The following is a 24,493-nucleotide window of genomic DNA, read 5'->3' as shown; positions in this document are numbered from 1 at the left end:
TTCACTGTTTATGAATGAGGAACCATGTCACAGGACACGAAGGATTTGAACAATAAAAATACAGGCTGAATCCCATACCTTCTGCAGTGTAAGTTACTGCTTTAAATACTGCACAGCTCTTCCCCTGGGCAGAGTGGGAGGAACCTGTAGCGATGGTGCTGAAATGGGACCAGCGTCCCTGGGTCAGACCCCGGGCTTTTGCAGTGTGAACATAGATAAGGAAAGAGCAGGAACGTAAATCGCTTTTCAGAAATGCCCAGCTTTTTAGAGGAAAGTGGGAGGAAACAGAAAGTGTGGGATTAGCTATAGCATATACCTTTATGCTGGAAGGGAATAGATGGATCACTCTGGTCAGTTCCAGCATCTTATCTCCCTTGTACCCTGCTGCCTTCATTTCTGTGGTAACCACCCCAGCCTGTCTCTCACAGAAGCAGGCACTGCAGCCAGGTGTTCCAGGCCTGTTCTACAAGGAACACTGATTTCAATAGATGCTGTGGCCCTCAGAGACACCTCAGCCTTAACTGGCAGCCTCAGAGCAGGGATGTAAGAACTTGGTCTCTGGAGAGTCTGTTCTGTTATCCACAGAGCTTGTCCCAGCTAATGACCCACAGTATTTGGCAGAGGGGGGGGAGGAAAGTAAATAAAAAAATATTTCCTTTCTCATCTCCTTGTGGATTTTCCCATAAGCTCGTTAAGTTACAGCTTCTGCTGCATCACACATGTACCTTTTCATTTTACTGTTTGGTCCTGACCTTTGCTCATGGCATTCATTCTCCCATGCACACCCTGCTTACTCTCCTTTTGTAATTTATGGCACATACTGTACACCCATTTCCTTCTGCTCTTAACTCTTCTGCGTGTGTTCTTGTTATCTCAGCTGTTCAATAGATTTGTCATATTCTAGCTAGCTTCCAAGCCTGTTCTCATGGTGGCCTGTCAGACAATATTCCACTATTTATGAGGGATTTAGCCCAACCTATGAATTCACACAGCTTGCTGTGACTTCTCAGCCTGTCCCATAGTCTTCCCTCTTGAGCGAGGGGCAGTGATATCCATGCAGTACTCAGGTCTTACTTGGCCTTCGGGGTGTATAGGATTCATCCACTTTTTGAGGCTGTCAGTCAGATTTCAGTGTTGACCCTTTCCAAATTGAAAAATCAGCCCTGAACATGGCTTTTCCTCAAACATCTGCTCCTCCACTGGAGGGAGGTGATATGTGCCTTTCTTCGGTTAAGGTTTCTCCTATTATTTTGGGCTATAAAAGGGAATACTGCACAGACTTCAGGCTCTAGTCAGCCTGTGAATCTTCTGTGCAAATTTATTCCTCCTCCATGCTGGCTTTGTAGAAAATCATTGCAATGCTGCAATTATTTCTACTGAACTTCAGTTTCCCACTCTTCCAGTAGACTCTTCCTTTGCCTCCTAGAGCCGATGAACACCCCATACTGCTTCCTTCCTCGTGGGAGAGACAAGACATGAGGAGAGATCTGGAAATCCCTCAGCTCATGCTGAAGGTCTGGGCAGCAGGGTAAGAGGCAGCCAGGAGAGATGTGGGGACACAGGGCTGCTGCATAAGGACAGGTGATGCAGGGTGGTCAGCCAGTGACTCCAGCAGGTTAAAAGCAGCTTTTAGCTGAGCAGCAGCAGGGTTGAGCTGTAGGAAGATGGTGAGTCCTTCAGTGATACCTAGCCTTGGCTTGTTTAGCAGTGGAGAAGTTGGAGAAAATGGGAGTCCGCAGGTGGACTTCTTAAGAATCCTGCTTCCCCATTTCTCTTGGTCTTATGTCTCCTGGTCACATAATCCTTGCTCTGAGACCTCTGCTGACCGACTTCCAGTTACAAGTCTCATGTGTGATGTAAGGGATCTGATGAAGGAAGCCCAGTGCTCACTCTCTTTGCTGCTAGCCTCAGAAATCCCAGTCTGTGCTTTCTTCCCCCATGGTCTCCTATTCTCTCTGCCCACCGATGAAGCTTTGTGTTACACATCTGCCTTTCTACAACGGGCCAGAAAGGGATGAGGATCTGCACAATGGTTGTGTAACTCTGCCCTTGTTTATCCAGATGGCTTTTCTGTGGCAGAAGTTATCTGAATGATGAATGCATTTTCCTCTTAGGACAGGATCCATTTCCTGGGATGCATCACCTGGCTCTTTCTTCTCAGGTCATTTCTTTGAGCAGCTGTCTCACATTTCTGGTGTCTTTTGGCATTTAACTGAGGTTGACTGCAAGCTCTGAGGTGCGGGGGAGGAGTGAGAGAGGAAGAGGAGGGAACTCCCAGAAGCAAATCAAGACGTAAATATGTCTCTACTTCAGCCTTAGGTGTAACTGGAACCTACAGAATGGTGCTCAAGGTAGCTTTGATCTTACTGCCTTATATCCCTATGTGAATAAAGCCAGAGTGATGCTGGTATCAGTTGATAGAGGGCTGAGCATCCAAGGTGGCCTGAGGCAGAAAACAGTGAAGACCAAGCTCTTGTAGCCTTGCTACAATGCATCTATCTCCCCAGCCTCCTTCAAGCTTCTGGCCAGTTACCTTCTAATGCAGCTCAGGAGGCAATTTGCCTTATTTGCAGTGCACTGCTGGCACATCAGCCTGGCATCCACCATAACTCCCAGGTCCTTCTGGGGAAGGCTGCTGCTCAGCCCATCGCTTCCCCAGTAGTACCAAAGCATGGGCTCATTCTGCTTTATGGGTACTTGTCCTTCCTGAGTTTTGCAAAGTTCCTGTCAGTTCAGCCCTCAATTTTCTACATCTTACTGAAAAGTTCTATTATTTGAAACATCAACCATTCCCTCTAATTTAGCGTCACCTGCACATATAACAGGCATTCACTCTGTGTCACCTTCCAGGTCATTGATGAAAATATTGACCACAGTACAGATCCCGGTGGTGCTCCTCTAGCTACCAGCCACCATTGGTGGACTCCAAGCTACTGGATGTTACTCTCTGAACTCAGCACTCCAGAAAATTCTTTTACCTAACAGCTTGATCATCTAGCCCATAATTCTTAAGCTTCATAACAGGAATGCTCTGACAGATTGTCTCCAAAGCCTTAACAAATCAAGGTATATTACATCCACTGCACTCCTCTTGCTCACATAGTCATTTCATCACAAAGGGCAATTAGGTTGGTTGATCCCAACTTGTGTGTGACAAATCCATGAAGATTGTTCTGATTTCTTAAAACAGAATGTATTAGATCTGATACCAGCTTTAGGGTCTCCATTAACATAGTTCTTAAAGGCAGCAAATTTAATCATTGACACATGTCAAGGAGAACCGGAAACTTCATCTCTCCAAAAGTGGTTGGAGTATCCAGGTTTTGTATTGCTCCCTATCCCATATGGTTATCAATGGAACAAATTAAGATTTTTTTTCCCTTTCTGAGGCATGTTCTGTTGTCTATGCAGCACTTACTAAGTACCACTGAATGAAACCTTTCAAACGCCTTAAGAGGTTATAGGCAATGGTTCTTATTTCAATACTGTTAAAATAAGCCACTGCAACCCCTTCAGGAATAAAATTCCCTGACTTCCTACAAATATTTAAAAGGTCAGACTGTGTAGGAGAATGGGGATTTAATGAATCTCACTGACAGCAGCCTTTTCCAGTCCATTTCCTGGAGGCATGTGATTGTCATGGTTTCATTTCAGAGCCTGACAGCACCGTAAGGTGACTCACATGAAAGAGGCAAACTTCCTCCTTCCCCATCTCACTCCAGCAGCAGTGATTCAGGCCCCATGCATCGAGTGCTGGAGCACTAGCTCTTCATCCACTGAAATCAAACAGACATCCTGACAACTGTTTCAGAGACCTTAAGCTCTGTGCAGTAGCTGAGAAGCTTGACATTTCTTGTAAGGTCTTGACATGAACAGAAAGATATTTGAAATCCATCAGTACAGGAAGGGTTAATTCAGGCCTATTATTTGGAGGCAATTCCAAGTACAGAAGGCACTGTATGGCAATACTAAAAAAAGGCATCACTTCCCAGTTAGAATAAGCTAGAAACGTATGTGTCAGCTGGTATTATTATTGCAAATCTTGACTTTATTTTAATCATTATTCTTCTATGAGATAAATAAAATCACAGAGAAGCTGATAAACATCCCACCACTGCTATGATTACTGCTTGCCTTCTGTTACTGACGGCTCAGGGCAATGGCTTCTGTGGACTATCAAGTTATGAAGCAATTATTTGGAAAAATCTCTTTTGGTTAGGATATTAATCATGGAATGGAATTTACTGGTGACTTCACATCTGTGACTTGGAGAAGATGTCTTACCTCTATGCAAATATATATTTGCCTGTTATTTCATTTGTTGTGGTTAGTTTCAGTCAGGGCAGGAAAATCCAAGATGACTGACAGCACTTCCAAGTTGAAAAGCTTAGAGGAAACCACATTGCAAATGAAGTTTGTGTAATCAAAAAATAGCTCTTTGCAGAAGCCATAGACTGCAGCACCAAACCTTCTACTGCAAGGGTGGCCACTGCTCCCACTAAAGCCATATGGTGATAAAAAGGCCATTCCAAGAATTTATGGTTAGTTCCTCACCATAAACTCATCTTTTCTCTGGTTGGTTCTTGCACAGAGAGGGGAAGAAATGGATCCAGTATCTTCTGTTCATATTGCTAGGCAACACACAGTACTGTTGGGGAGCCAGGTGGCTGCATCCAGGGGCTTGCTTCAAGATTAAAACCAGATATATATCAAAAATAACAGAGCCTGTACCTATGCGGCCTCTGGGAGATGTGCTTATGTTCCGGATCTGGTTTGCAGAGCCAAGTCCCTGGAACCAGTTGAATCCATGCTGTCTGTAGATGCAGAGCGCAGATGGGAACCAGTCATTCTTGCCCTGTACCCATGTTTTCTTGCCCGAACAGACAGCTGACTTGCTCCAGACCAGAGCCAAAGGAGCAGCCATCATGCGGGCAGCGCAGACAAGCAGTGAGTTAAGCTCTCATTTGAATTTCTAGTCTCATCCGCTCAAGAGATTACAGGCAAAGCCAAAATCCGCTGTGATATTCTTGCCAAGGGTGAAGGAAATCAATAGGCTGCAGTATAGGCTTACGCATGGAGACATACCAACTGTGCTTGGATGCATGGTTCCCAAATTAAGCAGGGGAAACAAACAGGTCTCTGTTGCAAGCCTGAGAGCTGTTTGCAACATGCTTCTTTCTGTGCTTGTCAAATTGCCCTGCCTGACTGGAGCAGCAGTCTCTCAGCCTCATCCTTGCCACCGTCTTCCTCTTCTCAGGAAAGGCAAAGCCTGTCCTGCTTCAGGCAGCTTGTCCCCATGCTGCAGCAAGGACAGTTTTTTCAACCTGTCACTAACTCTCTCAGCTGACTAGGAATGAACCTGGTCCTCTGGGCTGAAGCAAAACTGCAGAGGTCTTCATGGTGGTGGTGAAGGGAAAATAGAGCATCCCACTTTCTATGGAGCCATAGCAAATGCAGATGTTTTCTACCACAGGAGAAACCCAGCTCATGGCATGCAGCTTAGGAGTGCAAAACCAATTAATTTTGCTCTTTACAACAGTCCTGGAACAGAGACAGTCAGTAAACTCCCCAAAAAACATTAAGAATTTGAGTGTGAGGAGGAAAACTGCAACAAGAATCGATTCCTGTTGGACAGCTATAACAAAACAAAATCCCAAAACAAACAAAAACCCCAAAATTACACACACACACACAAACAAATAGAGAGGAAGAAGAGGAGAAAGCTGCTACTTTTTGCGGCTTCCCACTCAGTAGAGGAACTGGCATCTTAAAACTGGCAGAATTTCAGTGTCCCCCTAAAAGACTACACTCTCCTTCCAGGCTAGGAAAAATGTAAAAGGCTATGTGTAATAGCACCCTCTGGTGAACCCTGTCATAAGAGTATCCCTGACCCTATAGATGGGAAGAAGAATACAACTGCAAACCATCCCAGAAGAGACCTATAAGTGTAGGTGACACTTTGGAGATAGGGTAGAACATAGGAAAAAAAAAAAAAAAAAAGACACCCTTGCACAGAAGGAAAGAGCACAGATCTGTTTGATCCTGCCAGGAATCCCCAGCTGTGATGGCCTCCTATGATACAGCAGTTGAGGCATCTACAGTGCAAACCACTGAGTCTCCTGCCTTGGAGAGAGAGGGTATGCTAGTATTTCCAAAGAACTGGCTCGCTCCCCCTTTCCTTCTTGGCCCTTTGCTCCCCAGCCCATGAACTGAGAGACTGCCCAGGTAGAGGGGGAGCATGCAGCACAATGCATTCAGCTGGAGAATCCGTTCCACAGACCGAGGCATTGCTGGAATTACCCAGAGCTAATTTAGGCTCTGGTGAATGCAAAGTGTGTGCCAGCAGGGGAAGAGCACATGGAGTTTGCCACCCAAGGTGGATTAAACCAGCTTGGAAAGTTTCACAAGAGAAAGCATTTCTTTGAGACAGGCTGAGTGGCTGGCTGGTAATTCAACCATGAGAAGATCTGGCCTGTATGCAAGACTGCAAATAATACATACTCTTACTTGTACATTTCCATCTCAGAGGGGAGAAGAAAGTGGAGAATGAGGGCAGCTCAGTGCAGGAACAGCAACATTTCCAGCAGTAGAAAAATACTCTTGACTCCATACCATTATCCTGCACTTTCTAAAGGTATTTTAAGGCCACCAAAAATGTGTAGTATGGGAAGGGAAACCAGCCCAATGCCTAATTTATGCAGTCTCTCCCAATTGCTTTTGCTGAGGCATTGTTTCCAGAAGCAGCAGGAGATTCAGCCCCCAAACACAGGTCTGTTCTGCTGTCTCTGTATTGCTACATCATCATCAGGGTGCTTGATCCTGACTCCTCCATGCCCCTTGCAGGCTGCACCAGGTGCTCTGCCCATCTGCTGCCATGCAGAGCTGTAGCATGCACAGCTTTGCTTAGACTACTCATGATAGAAGCACATGAGCTCGAGTTTGAACTTTCTCCTCAAGACCACTTCATACCTTGGCTTGTGCCTTCTTCTGGGCAAACAGTGTGCACAATCAATAAGTCCATGGGCTCAAACACACACTTAATCCCTGTTACAGACACAGCCCAGGATCTGGCACCACAACTTTTAAAACACTTTTGTTGTGTTTTATGCCCACTGTTGCTTTTGGAATTTCTCCTCAGCACAGACAAATTCTCTGCATGAAGACAGCTCCATAGCCAAGACAGAAAGAGTAGATGATAATCTGGTGGTTTACAGAGTTCCACAGAAACCTAGATAACTTAGTGCCTAACAGATCAAGCTTTGGATCCGACAAGCTGGCCCTATTGATAGATGCAAGGTGTGCAGAGAGAGGGAGATGGGTTCATGGGTGGTGGCACCAGGAGGCTCAAGGAGTGGACGTTCTCAGTGACCTGTTGCCTTCCTCCTCCAGCTGGAACACAGCAGGCAGCTCACGCTGTGTTTCAGATACTCTCCTGGAGCAGTCTTTAGGGACCCCTCCTCTTCTTGAAACCATGTGATTTTCCCATGTCTGTGACCTTTTTTCTGGAGGAAAGGCTTTTACTTTCTCTAAGGATAGCCTTAGTCTTGTCTGCACTGAGGGAGACAACAGGGACAGTAGATGGAATAGGTGCTTCAGAGGAAGACACCATCAGCTCGTCCAAGAGAGACACTGATTTCCAGCCTCAAGGAGAAGGGAGAATGTGAAGACTGTCTAATTTTGGGGGGCTTTTAGAGACTACAGTGAAAATGAGAAGGCTAGTGGTTGGGGGTGCTGTACACACAGAGGTCCTCCTGCTGAGAGTTCCAAGCAAATGGGAAACAAGTTCAAAAAGGAAAAGTCTTCTGCAGAGTCCTCCAGGAGGTCAGGGAAAGAAGCAGAAAAAGAAACTAGCTTCCTTGATTCTCAGTGTGATTAGTCTCAAGGGTCATGTCTTCCATAATATCTCATTTTTCCCTGATGCATAGTCCTAACTGTAAATGTTTCTGTTACTTGCTGAAAGATTCATGCTTTCTCAAAAGCTTGTTGTGCTTGGCAAAAAAAATGTAATGGTAGAAAACTCATCACTTACTCCTGATTGCTGTAAAAGCTGCTTGTGTGTACATCTGTCTACAGACTCAAGGAACAAGCAGCACATTCAATTTCCCACTTTTTGTCAGTTTCTCCTCACAAGCAGATCCTCTAGATCAGATCATATTGCCATCTTTTTCCAGTGTCTGTCATTCAAAATACAAGAGGAGGCATAAAGTAGCATATTGATCAGCTTCAATGTTTTTCCCTTGATTCACTGCACAGGACAGTAAGTAAAGCCACAGGAGATCACTTACCTATTTCTAGCATTTTCTTCCCTTATACCTGCAGAAAGAGTAGGTGTGTTTCAGATACCTACAACGATGCTAAGGTGGTTTGCAAAATCCTGTGGTTGACTCGATAACTGTTCTCTATTCAACTAAGTACACCAATGAGTCATGCAGAAATGCCGAAGGGTAGATAATATGAAGACTAACTTTGTTCTTTGAAGAGCTTGACTCCATCTGCAAAGTGAGGACTAGCAAAAGCCAAACCCCTCCCATACCCAACAAAGAAAGTTCCCCACTGAGCTGTGTCTAAAAAGTAGGTGGTATACACCACTAACAAAGTCTTTCTCATCTCCTGCTAACTCCAGCCAGCTGCCAGATGAGCCCTACTGAAAAGAAAGCTTGCTGTCTAACTCTGCCTGCTTTTATAGATGCCCTAGTTGCCTGGCCTCACCTCCCTGTTCCCCTCTGTTTTTAATCAGCCTGCCATTTAACTCACCTGGGATGCAATTAACCAGGAAACTCCACTAAAGAGTTCATTACAGAAAGAAATTCCCTATCTCCGGTTTTGAGCTTACCCAATCACAACACTGAACCCCCCGCCAAAATGTCCTTCCAGCTACAGAACTTCTTGTCCCAGAAAACTGTAAGCCTGCGGTTTGGGTTAACAGCACTTTCCCAGGTGGGAGAAACATTCTAACCTACATGAAATGAGACATGATCAATGACTACATGTTTTAACTCTCAGTGGGATAATTTACAGACACAGAGATCCAATTCAATCTGAGAACCAAACCAAAAAGCTCCATTAAAAATCAATAGAAAGTTAACTAGCCCTCTGCATTTTGCACAGCACAATTTCTAACTGAGCACTTGAGTATTTACTATTCCAAACCAGCTACATCCTTTAAAGCTCAGAATTCCCCAGAGAGGTGCAGAGCTTGTAAACTTTTCTACCCAATTTTTGTTCATGAAGGGGGAAGCTGGGGGACAAAGAGGTGAGAAATAGATCTAGGAACAGATCCCTGCCCTGCCAGTCTGTTACCCAGCATCCAAGTTATCAGACACACTGTGTCCTCTATTTGTTTTCCTTTTAGTAAAATAAAGTATTCTTTGCAAGTAACCAATGGAAGAAAAAAACAGGCCCCAAACCTCAGAAAGCACAGCCTCAGACTCCATTGTATTAAAATAACTAGGATGGATCCTCCAACTAGAGAAAGGTCATATTGAAGCTGACATAACTCTGCTGATGCTATGCAGAAGTCCTTTTCTGGGCCCTTTGCTTCCATTCAGTAAGAGTGAATTGCATCAGTGTCAGTCACCCATATCAATTTCCATACTCCACACAGCAGAGCTACATGCCATTTTCTTCCTTATGATTATGCTTTATTATTTCTATGACATCAGTGCCTGGAGGCCTTGGGATAGACCAGGTCTCCATTGTATTCACTGCTGAATTTACACAATGACGTACAATCATGGCAGCAAAAAAGTTCCTGAAGCACAGTACACTGTGAGCTGGAAAGGCATTTGGGGTAATAAAAAAGGGAAGTTAATGATAACATGTTCTCAACCAAGGCACAGTGAAATCATTCTAAATTCCATTATGGGTAGGTGATTTAGCTTCGATGGTGCATCACTGCAGGGAACAACCTTGATGTAAGTGTCATAAAGCTTGGCACAGCATCAAACACACACGCAATAAAGCTACAGGGCCAAAGCATTTCGACAGATCCTCTCTGGGCTCTTCCTTCTTCCAAGCTTTTTCTTCATCAACTCCCTATTGTGTAAACTGCACTTGAACATCATAGCTGTGCTAGAGGTGGGACACCACAGGGTTAGGACAAAGTTTGTTCTTAATCTTTCTTTTTTTTTTTTTTTTTTTTTTTTCTCTTTTTCTTTTTTTTCCCCCAGCCTTCTGTTTCCTGGCTCTTGTGGCTTGAAGTCACACCCTTGATGTAACTTCACTGTGGTTCATCTTTCTTGTGGTGTAATTAAATCTGGCTCCAGACAGAGTTGTGTGTTAGCAACAATGGGAGGAGGAGGCAAGAATCCGGAGATCTAGGAATTGTCAGGAATGTCATGCCCTAAAAAGTGAAAAATCAAAGTGGAAGTAAAGTAGCCCATGGAAAACAGAGGAAGAAAATAAGGAGTGGAGAAATTCCCTAACCAGTCTAAATACCATTGAGTTGCTTATCAGAGTATTGATAATCCAGTGCAGATTTGGGTGTGGTGGAGGAATGTGAGTTCCTGCAGTCTGGAACACAATTGCTGTACACAAGATCCCAGATGAGTCCTTGCCATAACGCCTTTGACATTAACAGGATTACATCAAAGATGTAAATCCCACAAGGGGAAAATCAAATTAAGTTCTATGTGCTTACGAGGTGAAGACTTTGTTAGCAATGGAGATGATGGAAGGGTCAAAAAGGGAGAATCTGAGGGCTATCTCAAGCAGTAAGTCTTTCTAAAGTGGTGCAGTGGAAGTTCAAGCAGCTGCTGGGGAGAAAGGAAAGATCATTCAGAGATAGCACTTCCACTTCATTTTGGACCCTGGTTCATAATCCTCTTGTTTCTGGCTGTGAAAGTTCCAAAACCTGGCTAGAGACAATTGTTGTAAAAACTTAATTTACCAGAATTTTAATGCAGAAAATAGGTCTTCTGTGTCATGAATCTATTTCATTAAACCTTTTTAATATTGCTCATCTATGTTACCTTTGTTGAATGTTCAGAGCTTTCCTCCTGTGTCAGTAACTGCTTGGCTCTGCAAAAAAATGCACTCCTAAGAGAACACAGCTAGAGTAAAGCAGGCAAGAGGGAGGAAAGCAATGTATTATGTTGCATTTATGGCTGAATCTCTTTGACTCAAGCTGGTTATTCATAAGATGCAAATGTGTGTATCCACTTCTGCTGGATATGCCTGCACTGTGCAGATTCCTCTGTGCTGTTCTGACTAGCACCCCAGTCCTAGCATGGTGAAATACAGGGCGCAATCCTTATTGACCTGAGAGATGTAGGATTTGTGGTGGCTGAGAATGGAGAGGGGAAAAAGTCTCCGTTTCCCTCCTTGTGGTGAACATAAGATGATAAAGTGATTTAAATGCTGAGGTGGGGTTTAAGACCCTTGTTTCTATGCAATTCTCTGTCCTCAGTGTCTGATAATAAGGACTTGAATGGAACACCTCTTGCCTTGGTGAATATTTCTGCTTCTCCACACCTGTCATTATTAATGTTTATTTGTATCCCACTAGTTCCTAGGTGAACTATGAGAAGAAATAAAAAGGTAACTGTCACAGAGTCAGACCTACAATCCATGATCCTGTATCCTGTCTCAGAGAGTGGAAAGAAAAAGAGAGTAAGAAACAAAGTCTGTCTGAGTGATCTGTCCCTTGGGATCTCCTCCCAGCTGCCACACGTGGTAGTTCAGGGATTTCCTGAGCTGCATCTTGCAGCTGGACTTGAGACAACATTCATTACACCTCCTGTTTTCCACAGATACCTGTTGTTGTCAGCCAGCAGAGTAACAAAGCAGTTGTGAAAATCTGGTGCATTCTTGGTCTGTTTTGTTCCCTGTTGTCCTGTGATGGCTGGTAAAGCTGTCACAGATACTGGATACTTGTAGGGAAAAGTAGTAGGCATTACATCAGCCTGAATGTCTAAAATCTAGTTTTTGAAAGCTGAGCTACTCACCCTAGGCTGCCTTTACAGGGGAGAGGGAGGGGGTGAAAGGCGGGGAGAGAAACCGGTGCCTTCAGCCTTTCACCTGTGTCTGAGACCTGTAGTCCAAGATGAGATGAATTGCTGCCTGAGGGTGTATCTCCATAGATGATAAGTGGAGTCTAGAATCCTAAACTCAGCCTTCAAAGTCAATGCCAGTGAAAATAGGTTGTTCAGTACTAATGAAAATGGGTATTTCTTCAACATCAGCATGGCTAAGCCATCATCACTGCCACAGGTTGTTTAACTGGGTTCAGAACATGACTAGAGAGATTTTAGAAAGAAAATACTTTTTCTGAAATACCAACTCTGACTCACCAGAAGCTACAGAGGACTGGAGGCAGTAATGGTGTTCTGAGGAAGGTTCACATGTCTGCAGTGTCTTTGATGTCCCTTGACATCTGCTGGTCATGGATGCCAGTACAACTGGACTTGTGATCTGACCTTGATGTTGCTGTTCTTATGTTCATGTTTTAAAGCTTAAGGAGGCACATAAGGATCCTAACCCACAGCCCTGAGCAGGAATGACTTCCTGAACAATAAGAAAATAAGTAGTTTTCTAATTTTGTAAGGAAAGGGCAGACATGATTTCCCATGCACTGGAGTCTACTGATCGATTTTCCTTATTTCTTTTTAGAGGGGAGAGGGATAGGAGAAATGAAAAGAACACTGTTTTCTGAAGTGGAAAAACAAGACCAAAAGAAAAGAACAGGGAAAAAAAAAAAAAAAAAAAAAAAAACCAGCCAAGTGCCCTGGATTCTGGCAATTCCAGCCTACTGTCTTGGATCCCAGGAAAATGTGTGGAATCCCTGTCATTCAGGGAAATCCCCCACTTCAGAGCAGTTTCCTGGTGGCACTGAGGATGCCTTGAGCATGCAGAGTTGCCAAGAGCTCAGCTGCTTTCTGGCAAGGTGCTGATGAGGTTGGGGAGACAGGAGTGTTTCCACCAGCAAACATTCTGGCTGCTCAGAGGACTTCTGTTGAAGTGAGCCACTCCCAGGATATTCTCAACCAAGGAATGTTGTCTCCTTCCCTGCCTCAGAGGTCACAGTTACAGCAGAGAAGACGGGCAAAAAGTAGGAGGAAAGATGCCTCCCAGGAAAGCGGAGGAACTTGCCTGGGGCTGCACAGTAAGTAGTAAAAGTAAAGTCAGGAGTAGGACCTTCATCAGTGGAGTCTGAATACAGTACCTTGTCCGCTGTTCCTCTCCGCTTCATGAAGACAGCCTAGTGGGTGACATAAGGCAAAAAAAAGGGACAACAGTTTCCCTTTATACCTTTCTGGTTAGTCATGTTGCATTTCTGCTGCTAATACCTTTCACTAGTTCTCTGTTTCTATTTTCAAGGTATGTTTTATTATCACTATTCTTTCACCACTGTTTTCCTTTTTTTTTGCATGCTACCTTTATGACTCCATTCACTGAGGCAGTCTCCAGACCTCTCCTCCAACATTAGCATATAAAATCATTTCCCTTGTGAGGAAGCTGGGAATATTCAGTCATTCTAGTTGAAGAAAAAGCAGTGGGAATGGAGTAGGTTTTTTTAATTATTATTTTTATTCCTTTTGTTGTTTTCTTTCCCCTTGTGGTGGTTAGTTCTGTTGATGTAAGATTGTCCAGTTTTTACTTTTTAATGGAAAATGGGTTGATTGCTCTTCACCAGCTTCCAACATCAGCTTGGAATCCAGCCATCTCAATGCCATGGATCCTCAGTCATCACAGCAACAGGCTTGCTGTGATGATACCTACAGCTTGCAGTTTAGTCTCACAGGAGCTATACGAGGCTCATTGGGAGATGCAGTGTTGTGATGGGTGTTAAACAAGGTTGTGCCAAGTTGAAGCAATGGGTGCTAGAAGATGTCCAGAAGAGCAAACAGCAAAATCCTTCAAAGTCAGCTTTGCCACCTCTTATGGAAAGAGAAAGGTAAAGTCTAATCCAGACTTCTAATTGTTGCCTTTGAGATAAGCAAATCCTTAAAAACAATTTTGCATCTTTGGAAGTCGTTTCTGTTCCAGAAGGAAGCTGTTAGTCAAAGGATTGACATCTTGTATAAATGACTTTCTCTTTATATGCAAGGCATTGGCTCAGCTGTGTTTCACAGACAGTTTCTCTTAGGTTAATGAGAAGGGACTGTCCAGGCTCTGTAACACATTATTTTTGGCACTGAGATGCCCAACTAGCTTGAGTCCTAACTCAATATCTTCAGAGCCATTGTCTGAGTTTTCTACTTGATTTTCTTGATAAGTCTTTACTGTCTGTTAATGCTGGCCTCAAGACTGTGCTTGCCTCCTGCCCACATGCTAAACCTTTGACCATGGCCTCTTGCATAGCTGGAGAGCATGCTTCCAGGCAGGTAGAACTCAGCATGGTCAAATCTTCCATCTGGATAGAACAGGACTCATCATGCCTGCGGAGGCACTCTGCAGGCAGGCTGGAGGTATCTGTGAGACAGCCCAGGGTTCAGAGCAGGAGTGGGACCCAGAGTAGAATGGGCACCAGTTTCTCTCTTCAGGGGTTGTGAGGCCTGAGAACATTGTGATTTTGTCCCAGAGTGAGAGTGGCATTAATGCAAAATAATGAACACTTGGAGACGGTTTCCTGACAGTGAGTTGGCTTGTCAAGCCATGCCTGAGAAATGCAATGGCATTTATGAAATGGTGGTCCATTCCCCATACGGTTAAATTGCTGTAGTAAAGGGACTGGTTTTAGAATGTTAGCTGGACAAGGCAGGGAAAGGAAAGGCAGGTTTCTTTGTTTCTGGAGGTCCCACTCATCTTCATCTTGGTCCTTGAGTGCAAGTGGGCTCACTCTCTTTTAGCTAGAAAACTGTCTTGATGACTTTCTTTACAAGAACACCTTAAAGCCAGAATGATATATCAGTCCAAGCCATGGGTATCTGTTGGGGGCAAAGCACAGTACTGTGGAGGTGAAGGAATGTTGGCATTTTTCCATGCCCAGCTGGGATCAATCATCTATTCCTTCAGGAAATCAGTGTCTGGTTGCAAAAATCGTATGCATTACAAGAAGACAAAATTCTTTTTTTTTGAAAAAAAATTGTTTTTCCTAATGTGAATGTACAACATTGAACCCACTTCAGCCCATATCTCAGAGATATTGGGAAATAAATAATAAGAGTGTAATTCTAGCAGCCTTCACATGGCTTTTAGCACTCATACCTTGTCTGTCAACTTCATTGCACTGTGAAATACACCCTCCACAAATTACTCAAAGAACTGCATGTTCCCTGTGCACTTAAAATTATCTCCTTTGGGACTTCTCTGTTGAAGAGTTTAAAAAAAAAAAATGCATCTGGGATGTTGAAAATACCTCAGTCCATCTTTCAGAACCACCTTGTAATGTCTGTGCTAGTTTGAACACTTTTGACTGTACATATTAGAAATTTCTAGATTAGATTGCTCAGATCTTTTCAGATCTGTTAACCCAGTAACACAATAAATTTAGAACAGAAGGTGAGAGCTACCACTTCTTGTTCAGTAAAAAGTCAACAACTCTCGAGGGCCCTGGGCCATGAACCTGCTGATCCAGAGAGTTCTGTCCCTGTGGCCAAAAAGGGTGGGGATAATTAATGAATGACACGTCCACTGGTGGCTTCCAAGTGTGATGACCTGATCAGAGCTTCCCCCTGCTAACAGCTGGATGTCTGGAGGAGACACGGAAGAGTTTCTCTGTACATGCTACATTTCCTGGAGTCCTAAACTAGATGTTTACCTTAGGATTCTTGTAGGTAGGGTTCTGGGCTGACTGAAGAAGGATGCTCTTTCATTCATCAACCCTGTGCTTTTCTGCACCTAAACATAGCCTGGCCTTCAGAGCTGGGACATGCTACCACCTTTGGGTGTTCATGTGTGAGAAAGGTTCCAAAGCAGATGTTGGAGTTTTGCCATTGGAACGCTTGAATTATCCAGAGTTAACTGAAAACAATGTCCAGCTCATGTATTTCTTTATTTTTTTAGTTTGAAGTCTGTGTTTGGTCATATAAAAGGTGGCTTTTTAAGAAATCCGTGAAGACAGTAAAACCATAAATCCTATTGTTGTTGTGCCCATTCCCCATAAAGCAATATCCACACATAATTCTCTTGTAACTCATTCCCACCAATGTATTGGTCAATGCCTGCAGCACCAAATCCCTCTAAGGATGTTTGTACAGAGTGAATCGTGATAGTAATCCAGATTTATATTGCATAATTGCTTACAGACAAAAGGGCATATGACCACATTTGCCATACTTGCTGAAATGTCTCCAAATCTTGCATTGGGCCAAGCTGTCCAAGGTTGATTTGGGCTTTTTTTCCCCTTCACCAGACCTCACTCAGGCAACGCTCCCAATGACTTCAAGACAAGGGTTTCCAGTTGTTCCTGATTTTCATTAATCAAGCTAACCTGCTTACAGAAGGAGGGAAAACTAAGTCAAAGACAAGAACTTCTATGTTGTATTGTGCTGTCACCTTCTTTGAGTTTATTTACATCGATTACCTGTTAATTTCAGTCTTGTAATGATCTAAAACATCACAGGGACTGGAACACGCAGGTTTCTATGCTCTTTTGAACGTATGATCCTCTCTTACAAAATTCCTCCCACCATCTGAACATCTGCCCATACTTCAAAGCAAAATGTAAATGCTGGAACCAAGGCATTTACACTAAAAATTAGGAAAAATTCAGAATTTTCATCCTGCAGCAAATCCTGACATTTCAATGTTTGTTTTTATCCCACATTGGAACAAAGAGCTGAAATGTCAAAACTTATTCTCTGGGTGGAAATTTGGGTAAAGAAAAACCCAAACAAACTTTATTTTCTGGCAAAGTCAAAGCATTTTGCCTGACATTTTCAAACAAAACAAAACATTTCAACATTCCTGAAATCAAAATGTTTTCTTGTGGATGTTAAAATGACCCCAAAATGCTCTGTTTCAAGTCACTTCAGTGTTCAAACTGTGCTTTCCCCCTGTGTTACAGCCTTCTGGGATATGTAGTTTGGAAGTTTGCTCTTTGCAGTCTCCATTCGAAATTGTGTGAGTTATTTCTTGTCTAATTACTCCAAAAACCCATACAGGTAATCATCCTTGCACTAGGCAAAAAAGAGAAACATCTGCCCTGCATTATAGGGTAACAAAGAGTGTCCCATGTACTGAGAAAATGTCCTGAACTGTAACTCCGCACTGTTACTGGAAAGTAATTCATTATTGAACTCATCTAACTCAGAATGTTTTGGGCCAATTCAGAAATAAAATATTCTGTCTCAGGTCAGTGATTTTTTTTTTTTCAAGTGTATACGGATTCTCCTCCAATTCTACCATTTTAACAAAATAGCAATATTTCTGCAGAGGCTGGTTTCAATTTGAGTTAAAAGCGGCACATCTGCTTATATCCAGGAAAGAAAGGAAAGCTGGGAATCCTGGTATTTTCTTTATACTCAGAGCAGGAGGCACAATTTAAGATCACTCCTGGTTTTGGCATTTCTAATAGGAACCTTAAGGCAGTTCATTGGGGATCTAGTTTTTTATTCTCCTTGAGACCACCTGCTTCTAAGAGGAGCCCAGGATGACACAAGTCCCACTTGATGGCTGATTTATCTAAAAATATGTGGATCTACTTCTAAGGAGACTGTCCACCATTGCATGTGAAAGTTGTAATAGCACAAGAACTTCAGTCTGGGTTTCTAAGTTCTAGGCTTAGAAGGGACCAGTCACTCATCACTTTTCCTCCTCAGATCCACCTTTCTTGTTTTCATAGTGTACAGTGAGAAGGCAATGCTTGATTAGCTTAACATGAACATATCAAAAACAAAGTAGTCTTGGTAGTCTTTCTCCTGAGATTTCATAAATTACTGCCTTGAGATCTGGAGCACTCACAGTGCTTTCACTCTGACCGTTGCCTAATGATAACTTCCATTCTCTGTAAGGTCTTCACCCTATGAACTGATATAATCCCTCCAGACAGTCCAGCAGAGCAGTGCAAACCAGTAGGGATTACGCACCTAGGATAAGACACCCTTACTGCAGGATAAGGCTCTTAAATGGTCTGCTGCTGGATTACAGACCTTAAAATTCAAGTAAACCTCTTGAGCATGAGCTCTCCATTCTGCTCCAGACTTCTGCTTCAATATTCAGACATATCCCAACTAATTTTGAGCACTCAAAACCCTGCTCTGTAGTCTACGGACAGAATCATAGAATCATTCAGGTTGGAAAGGACCTTTAAGATCATTGAGTCCAACCATCAACCTAACACTGTCAGGTGCACCACAAAACCATATCCCTAAGCACTACATATACTCGTCTTTTAAATGCCTCCAGGGATGGTGACTCAACTACATCCCTGGGCAGCCTGTTCCAATGCTTGACAACCCTTTCAGTGAATCATTTTTTCCTAATATCCAACCTAAACCTCTCCTGGTGCAACTTGAGGTTGTTTCTTCTTGTCCTATCACTTGTTACTTGGGAGAAGAGACTGACACACACCTTGCTACAACCTCCTTACAGGTAGCTGTAGAGAGCAATAAGGTCTCTCCCGAGCCTCCTTTTCTCCAGGCTAAACAACCCCACTTCCCTCAGATGCTCCTCATAGGACTTGTGCTCCAGAGCCTTCACCAGCTTTGTTGTCCTTCTCTGGACACACTCCAGCACCTCTATGTTCCTCTTGTAGTGAGGGGCCCAAAACTGAACACAGGATTTGAGGTGCAGCCTCACCAGTGCCAAGTACAAGGTGGCAATCACTGCCCTTGTGCTGCTGGCTGCACTGTAAAGGCAAGGTCCCTCAGAGAGTGCTTCAGATCTTAGCTGTGATGAACCTTCCTCAGCTGACTATGGAGGGAAGCTCAAAAGATGTTCTCCTAATTTTGCACCTTTGTTAGGAGCCTGGAGATAAGTGGGAGGAACAGAAGCATGTGTGCCTTCTTAAGAGTCCATGTTGGGTGTATAGTTGTCAGCTGGCTGAGAGGTAGTGAAGTATAGCTGATGTGTATTTTCTCAGCAGTGTAATAAAATCCAAAACCCCATGACAAAAAGCCAGTAACATATTGCATGTATATTTAAACACTGAATCTGCACAGAAGTCATTCACATTGTATTTTTCAAATTATGGCCACACGTGTTTGTTGACAACAGGGTACAACTGCATCTTCCCCCACGGAGAGCAAGACAGTAATGCCATAGTTTTCAGACACACTCTCCTAACAGCTAAGGCAAAACCTGTGGAAAAATCCACAGTATATATTCAGCAAATACTGGTTTTGCACTGTATTGCCCTTTCCCACTCTTTGTATGTTACCAGCCATGGAATATGAGCTTTTGGCAAAGCAGTGAGTGGGTCATATTTTTCCACACATGTGGAGATCACCTAAGACACCCTGTGTACTAGCAGAGCATAAATTACAAATATTAGTAATAATCTCATACTTCCAGTGCCCAGTGTTCCTATGAGAGCCAGGCAGCTAATTAGTCCTTGTCTGGAACCATAATACTGCAGAATCTGTGTAAAGGGAACATTGGCCCTGTTTTGGAAGATGCTGTTTGCATGTCTGTACTTTCATTTTGTTTGTAGCTGACTTCTTATTTATGAGTTAAACACTAGTAACCAAGAGGTTAAGGTACAGCTGGCAGTGAGAGTAGTTTCAAGCAGATTCTTTCTTTGATACAGCAATGATTTTGGTCTAGGTGAGTTGTAGGGGACAGGGCAGGTAACACAGCCAGACTGATGACATGTTCATAATATCTAATGACCACAAAATAGAGATTTCCATGAGATCATAGTTAGTCTCACACATATTCATTACAAGGAAGAATTTGGGCAAGAGATCACTTTTTTTTTCCCCTTTCTCCTCTGGCACAGGTCCTGAGCCAAGGCAGGGAGAATACAAAACATTGTGTGTGTCCACTGTGAACTTGACACTGATTTCCAGAGTCCAAAAAATCATATCTTGCTACTGCAAAGGGATTAATGTACACCTATCCAGCAGGAGACACTTTTCACCCCTGGAAATTCCATTTTTTTGTCAAATATGCAGTGATTTTGGTAGGATCTCAGACCAGTTTCCAGTGAAATAAATAGATGATTATTACCTGTAAAGTGGAACTGCTCCTGAATGCAGCATGGTCAAGACCTTAAAATGCCCAGAGCATCTGGAGAGAACGGATCTTCATGAATCTTGTGTCTTTGTCAGATCAGTACCCCATGTGGAACAATATTAACAAATATTTGAAAATGAGAAAAACCTAAAAATAATAAATATTTTAACATACTAAATGTTTCCTGGCAAAAATATATCCCTGACCTACAGATGCTATCATCAGAACATATTTATCTGCCTAAATGGCTCTCACTGTTTATTCTGTGTAGGACAGGCAGAAACCAAATTCATCACTGTAAAATAATGTCAAATCATGTCAAATCCAAGGAAATCATGGAAGTTACTCTTTCAAGTTGATCTGTTACTCTGATTAGCAGGGTATCTGGCTCCAAACTTCCAGAAAAGAAGAATGTTTTCTAACAAGATTTCTTCTCACAATATCATGGCTGAGATTTCTTTCTCTAGAAGGCAAGATCTGCCTTCATGAGCAAATCAGGTCTAGGTTTTTACCTAGCAGACAAGACAAGTTCCTAACTCCTTGAAGTGATAGTTAAATCCTGACACAGGAGAAAGCAAAATTCGCAATAGGTGTCAAAATGTAGGGAAAGTATTAGGATGTGTTCATAGATCCTCAGGGATTATCTCCACCACAGAGAAAAACCCTGAATACAGGAAATATTATACAATGAACCCCCCTGTTTCTTCTGCCATGAGCGAGGCAGTACGCTCTTGATGCAGAGCTGTTGAAAACAATTTCTTTATAGTCAGCGATTATTTTTCTAGCTAAATTCAGATTATGACCCTCTGACAGTACAACTTCTTTTTTAGGTCCATTTGTCATGTCCTAAACCAACCTGACCTTTCTAAGTTAATTTTGGAGCTACAGCATAACTAGTAGTTCTAATTATGCAGACCATAACAATTTAATTTAAAAATCCAGTTGCATTACTTGCCCCAAAGAGCTGTCTTCAACCCAGAGGATGCAAATTCTCCATCCTATTGTTTCCCCCTCCTTAACATCCATTAGCCAAGACAAACACAGTGGGGCTGTTGTTACCTGGGGTAACAATGTTACCTGGTAGGATGTTATCTGGTACGATGGTACCTGGGGTGGGGCTGGCTGAGGTCTCTTTATTTCTTAATAATCTTGTGGAAAATTGACAAAGAATATGCTCTAAGATTAATTCTGTCAGGGGTCCAAGATGAAGTTCGGTTTTCTTAACCTATCCATCTTCCATAATTAGCTCTCTCACGTGTTTAACCTGGAAGACACTTGTTTAAAAGAAGCTAGGGAAGAAAGAATGGTGGAGCAGGGAGCAAAAGGGTTTTCAGGTCAATTTTTGGTACCTATTTATCTGGTTGCTAACTTTTGTTCTTTTTACAGCAAATTGGTCCAAACAGAGCTCCTCCAAAGGGCAACTAGGAACAGGGTTGTCACTTAGATTATCATTTCTCTTCATTAAAGTCATAGGTACCTGATTATATTGTCTACCCAAAAATTGGGTGGGTTGCCTACCGTCACAGTATGATCCCTTTCTCCAGCAGGACAAGTGTGTCTTTCTAGAAGAGCATCCAACTTAATTAATTAGTGAGGAGACACATATTAATGAGGGCAGAAATGTAAATGATATCCAGCCCAGGGCCTTTCTCACATGTTATTTTGTGAAAACCAACATGTTCCCTGCTGACTTTCATTCTGCGGTTAAGAACAAGTGTGTGAGCTGCTCTAAAGAGGATTCTGGGGAAGCAGCCATCATTACTGGATTCAGATGACTGGAAGCTGACTGATGTTGCGGTCACTTTGGTATCACTTGAGGAATTGTTTTATGCAGAGATGAGTCATGTTATTGGTGGAGCAGAACCTGACCCTAGGGCCTGCAAGCAGTGGGAAGAACAACCGTTGCACCACCCTCTAATAACACACAGACCCAGGCAAGAGCGCTGGCCAGCCAAAATAAATTAATTGCATCATCTAGTGGATATTGTGTTATATCAAAGCCTCCTTCTCCCTTTAATAAGGATAGTAAAAATGTCTCCATTAATTGCTTTCACTTCAACTAGTCAGCTTGTGCCTTCCAAGCCTGCCGAGGGCTTGGAGAGCTGGTAGGGGGGTGGGATCTCATTCCAGAGGCACTAGCAGAATTAATTCCTTGCTCTTTGAAGTCACAGGAATTTTGTGTTTACCAGAGATGGCTACAGCGTACCTAAGATTTTCTAAGCTTATAGTGATTTGCTTTCTTTATATCTGCTGTTTAGTAGCAGAAGAACCATGAGGCTATGATGGAGAATTAGACATGACAGAAATCTCTCTCCACTTCCATCACCAGTATGTTCCAGAACTGACAGTCCACATCATCATTTGATCTCTCAAGGACAGTAAAGAAACACAAAAAAAGGACCCTTGGAATTTTAGGCCATTTGGCCCTAAACCAGACAGATCTGAGCAAATTAATAACAACAGGGAGAGAGTCTGTCTAGGGTGAACTGAGAGGTCAATGCTAAACCATTGTGGCATTGGTAGGAGCATGCAGCAAGGCAAGAGGCTGGAAGGCGAGAAGCACAAGTAGGCAAAAGGCTGCAAAATAAGGTGAAGATGGAGGTTCTGGTGCAGGGACAAATGTAGAACTCTGAAGAAGTACAGAGGTAAAGGAGAAGGGAAGACAAACTTCTGTTGGGAAATCTGTCTCCCGCCACCCGAAAACCTGCAGAATATGGCTGAACACCCCTCACTGCTCATGGTATTCACCCTTCAAATTTCTTTTACGCCTCTCATAAATCCTTGCCTGGACTTTGATCCACCCAGAAACATTTTCCGTTTTGACTTCATCACCCCTTTCCCAGCTGCCCTCCACCCCACCCAGTGTAGTGGCTTGTCTTACATCTTCCATGCACCCCTGTACTTTCCTCTCAAATCTCTATATCTGCCTTGAACTAAGATCCCTGATTCTTCCTTTCCAGCCCTGAGACCCAGCCTATTCTACTGACATTTCTGGTGGTTTATTTCTTACTTACTTGTTTGAAGTAATGAGTCAGAAGTTCCCAAAGTTTTGCTCTTAACAGAGATGAGGCATTAGGGTGTGAGATGAACAAAGCTGAACTCATATTTAAGACAATATTTTTAGGTTCAGGAGAGATAACATGACATTGCTGAACAGGTATAATGGTATCATAGGCAGAGTGGGACAGCACATTGGAAATTCATACTGGACTGGGACTGGCACAGCTGGAGTATAGTATATCTATCTATCTATCCAACCATAGTTCCTATGATTGGAAGATCAGCTAATTCTGTCAGTGTTGGTTACAATTTTAAAAGTTCCTTGCTTTGGGAAACCCAGGACTGAGATATATGCTTTCTGTGATGGGTGTAGCTAAACTGTCTCAATGTCTCAGCATATTGGTATCCTCCTCCTGGACTAATTTCTCATTCTCTTTAGGTCTTGGAATAATATTCTCCTTTATATTGTGCTAAATAAGATCCTCCTGCAACTTCTTTCTGCAAGACCTTACAGCAGTTGGTTATTTTAGACCCCTGTGCAATCTCGGCTGGGATGCCTGTTGAGTACAATAGGATGGACCAGGTGCATACATTTGGTTTCCATTAACATAATGCCAGTAGCAAGTCTCTTCTTGCACGGTTCCAATGGGAAACAAATATAAGATGAATTGCAGAAGAATCCTACAGTGATGGAATCAGCTAGGCCAGACACCCAGGACACTACCATCTGCCTCAGAGACCAACAGTTGTGGGCATCAGCATGTGAATCCCTGGGAGCACAGAAAGCAGATGCTTCAAGCCCTTTGAGGTTGACCCATCGCTGAGCAACGTTTCTAGTGTTTGGCTCTGTCTCAAGACAAGCCTTGAGTTTCATGCATTTATAAGGGCAGAAGTCAGCTCTGATAGGATCAGAATGGGTCGCCTGAAATGAAAGCTCAGCACTGGGTGTGTAGCAGAAAACATGCCAGATGTCCAACTGGGCAAAACATGAAAGAGGTGTGAGTGGGTAAGAGGCACAAAACAAGCCTTTCCTCATTGCTTGCTACACAGCTGGTTGAAATGTGTCAATACAGGTATTTCAGGGATTTTGCAACTCATCTTGGTAGGGGCCCTGAGTTTTGGACGCACCTGATTCCCATTCAGACATATATGTGTTAACCGACATCGGAGCTGGAACCATATGGTGTGTGATAGAAGTTAGATTGTCTCAAAATTTGGAAGAATACTTCTCGATGCAGAAGCAAGGGGAAGGGACCCCTGATCATGGCTGTGCAAGACACAGACTTCATGGCAGACCCAATGTTACCCATTCACCTCTGTGACCAGGATAAGGGTGAGCTGGCTCTTTGCAAGTACAACATGAATGATACAACACACTAGCAGATACAGGTAAGTAAATGAGGGTTTATGTAACTGATTCCCGTGTCTCATGAAA

The 24,493-nt window shown here is 43.1% G+C and overlaps 1 long non-coding RNA gene across 2 annotated transcripts in view; it reads left to right on the top strand.

Moving 5' to 3' along the window:
• Positions 1-19,175: 19,175 nt before the first annotated feature.
• Positions 19,176-24,493, top strand: part of LOC308068349 — a 107,928-nt gene continuing 102,610 nt past the window's right edge. For both annotated transcript variants that reach the window (XR_013929939.1, XR_013929940.1), the window contains exon 1: positions 19,176-24,447. This is a non-coding gene — a long non-coding RNA (uncharacterized lncRNA). The remainder of the gene's footprint in view (positions 24,448-24,493) is intronic.

The sequence above is a fragment of the Falco punctatus genome, assembly GCF_963210335.1.
Source record: "Falco punctatus genome assembly, chromosome: 8".
In the NCBI taxonomy this organism is placed as follows: domain Eukaryota; kingdom Metazoa; phylum Chordata; class Aves; order Falconiformes; family Falconidae; genus Falco; species Falco punctatus.
The sequence above is the reverse complement of the archived record's forward strand: the minus strand, read 5'-3'. Positions and strand labels throughout refer to the sequence as shown.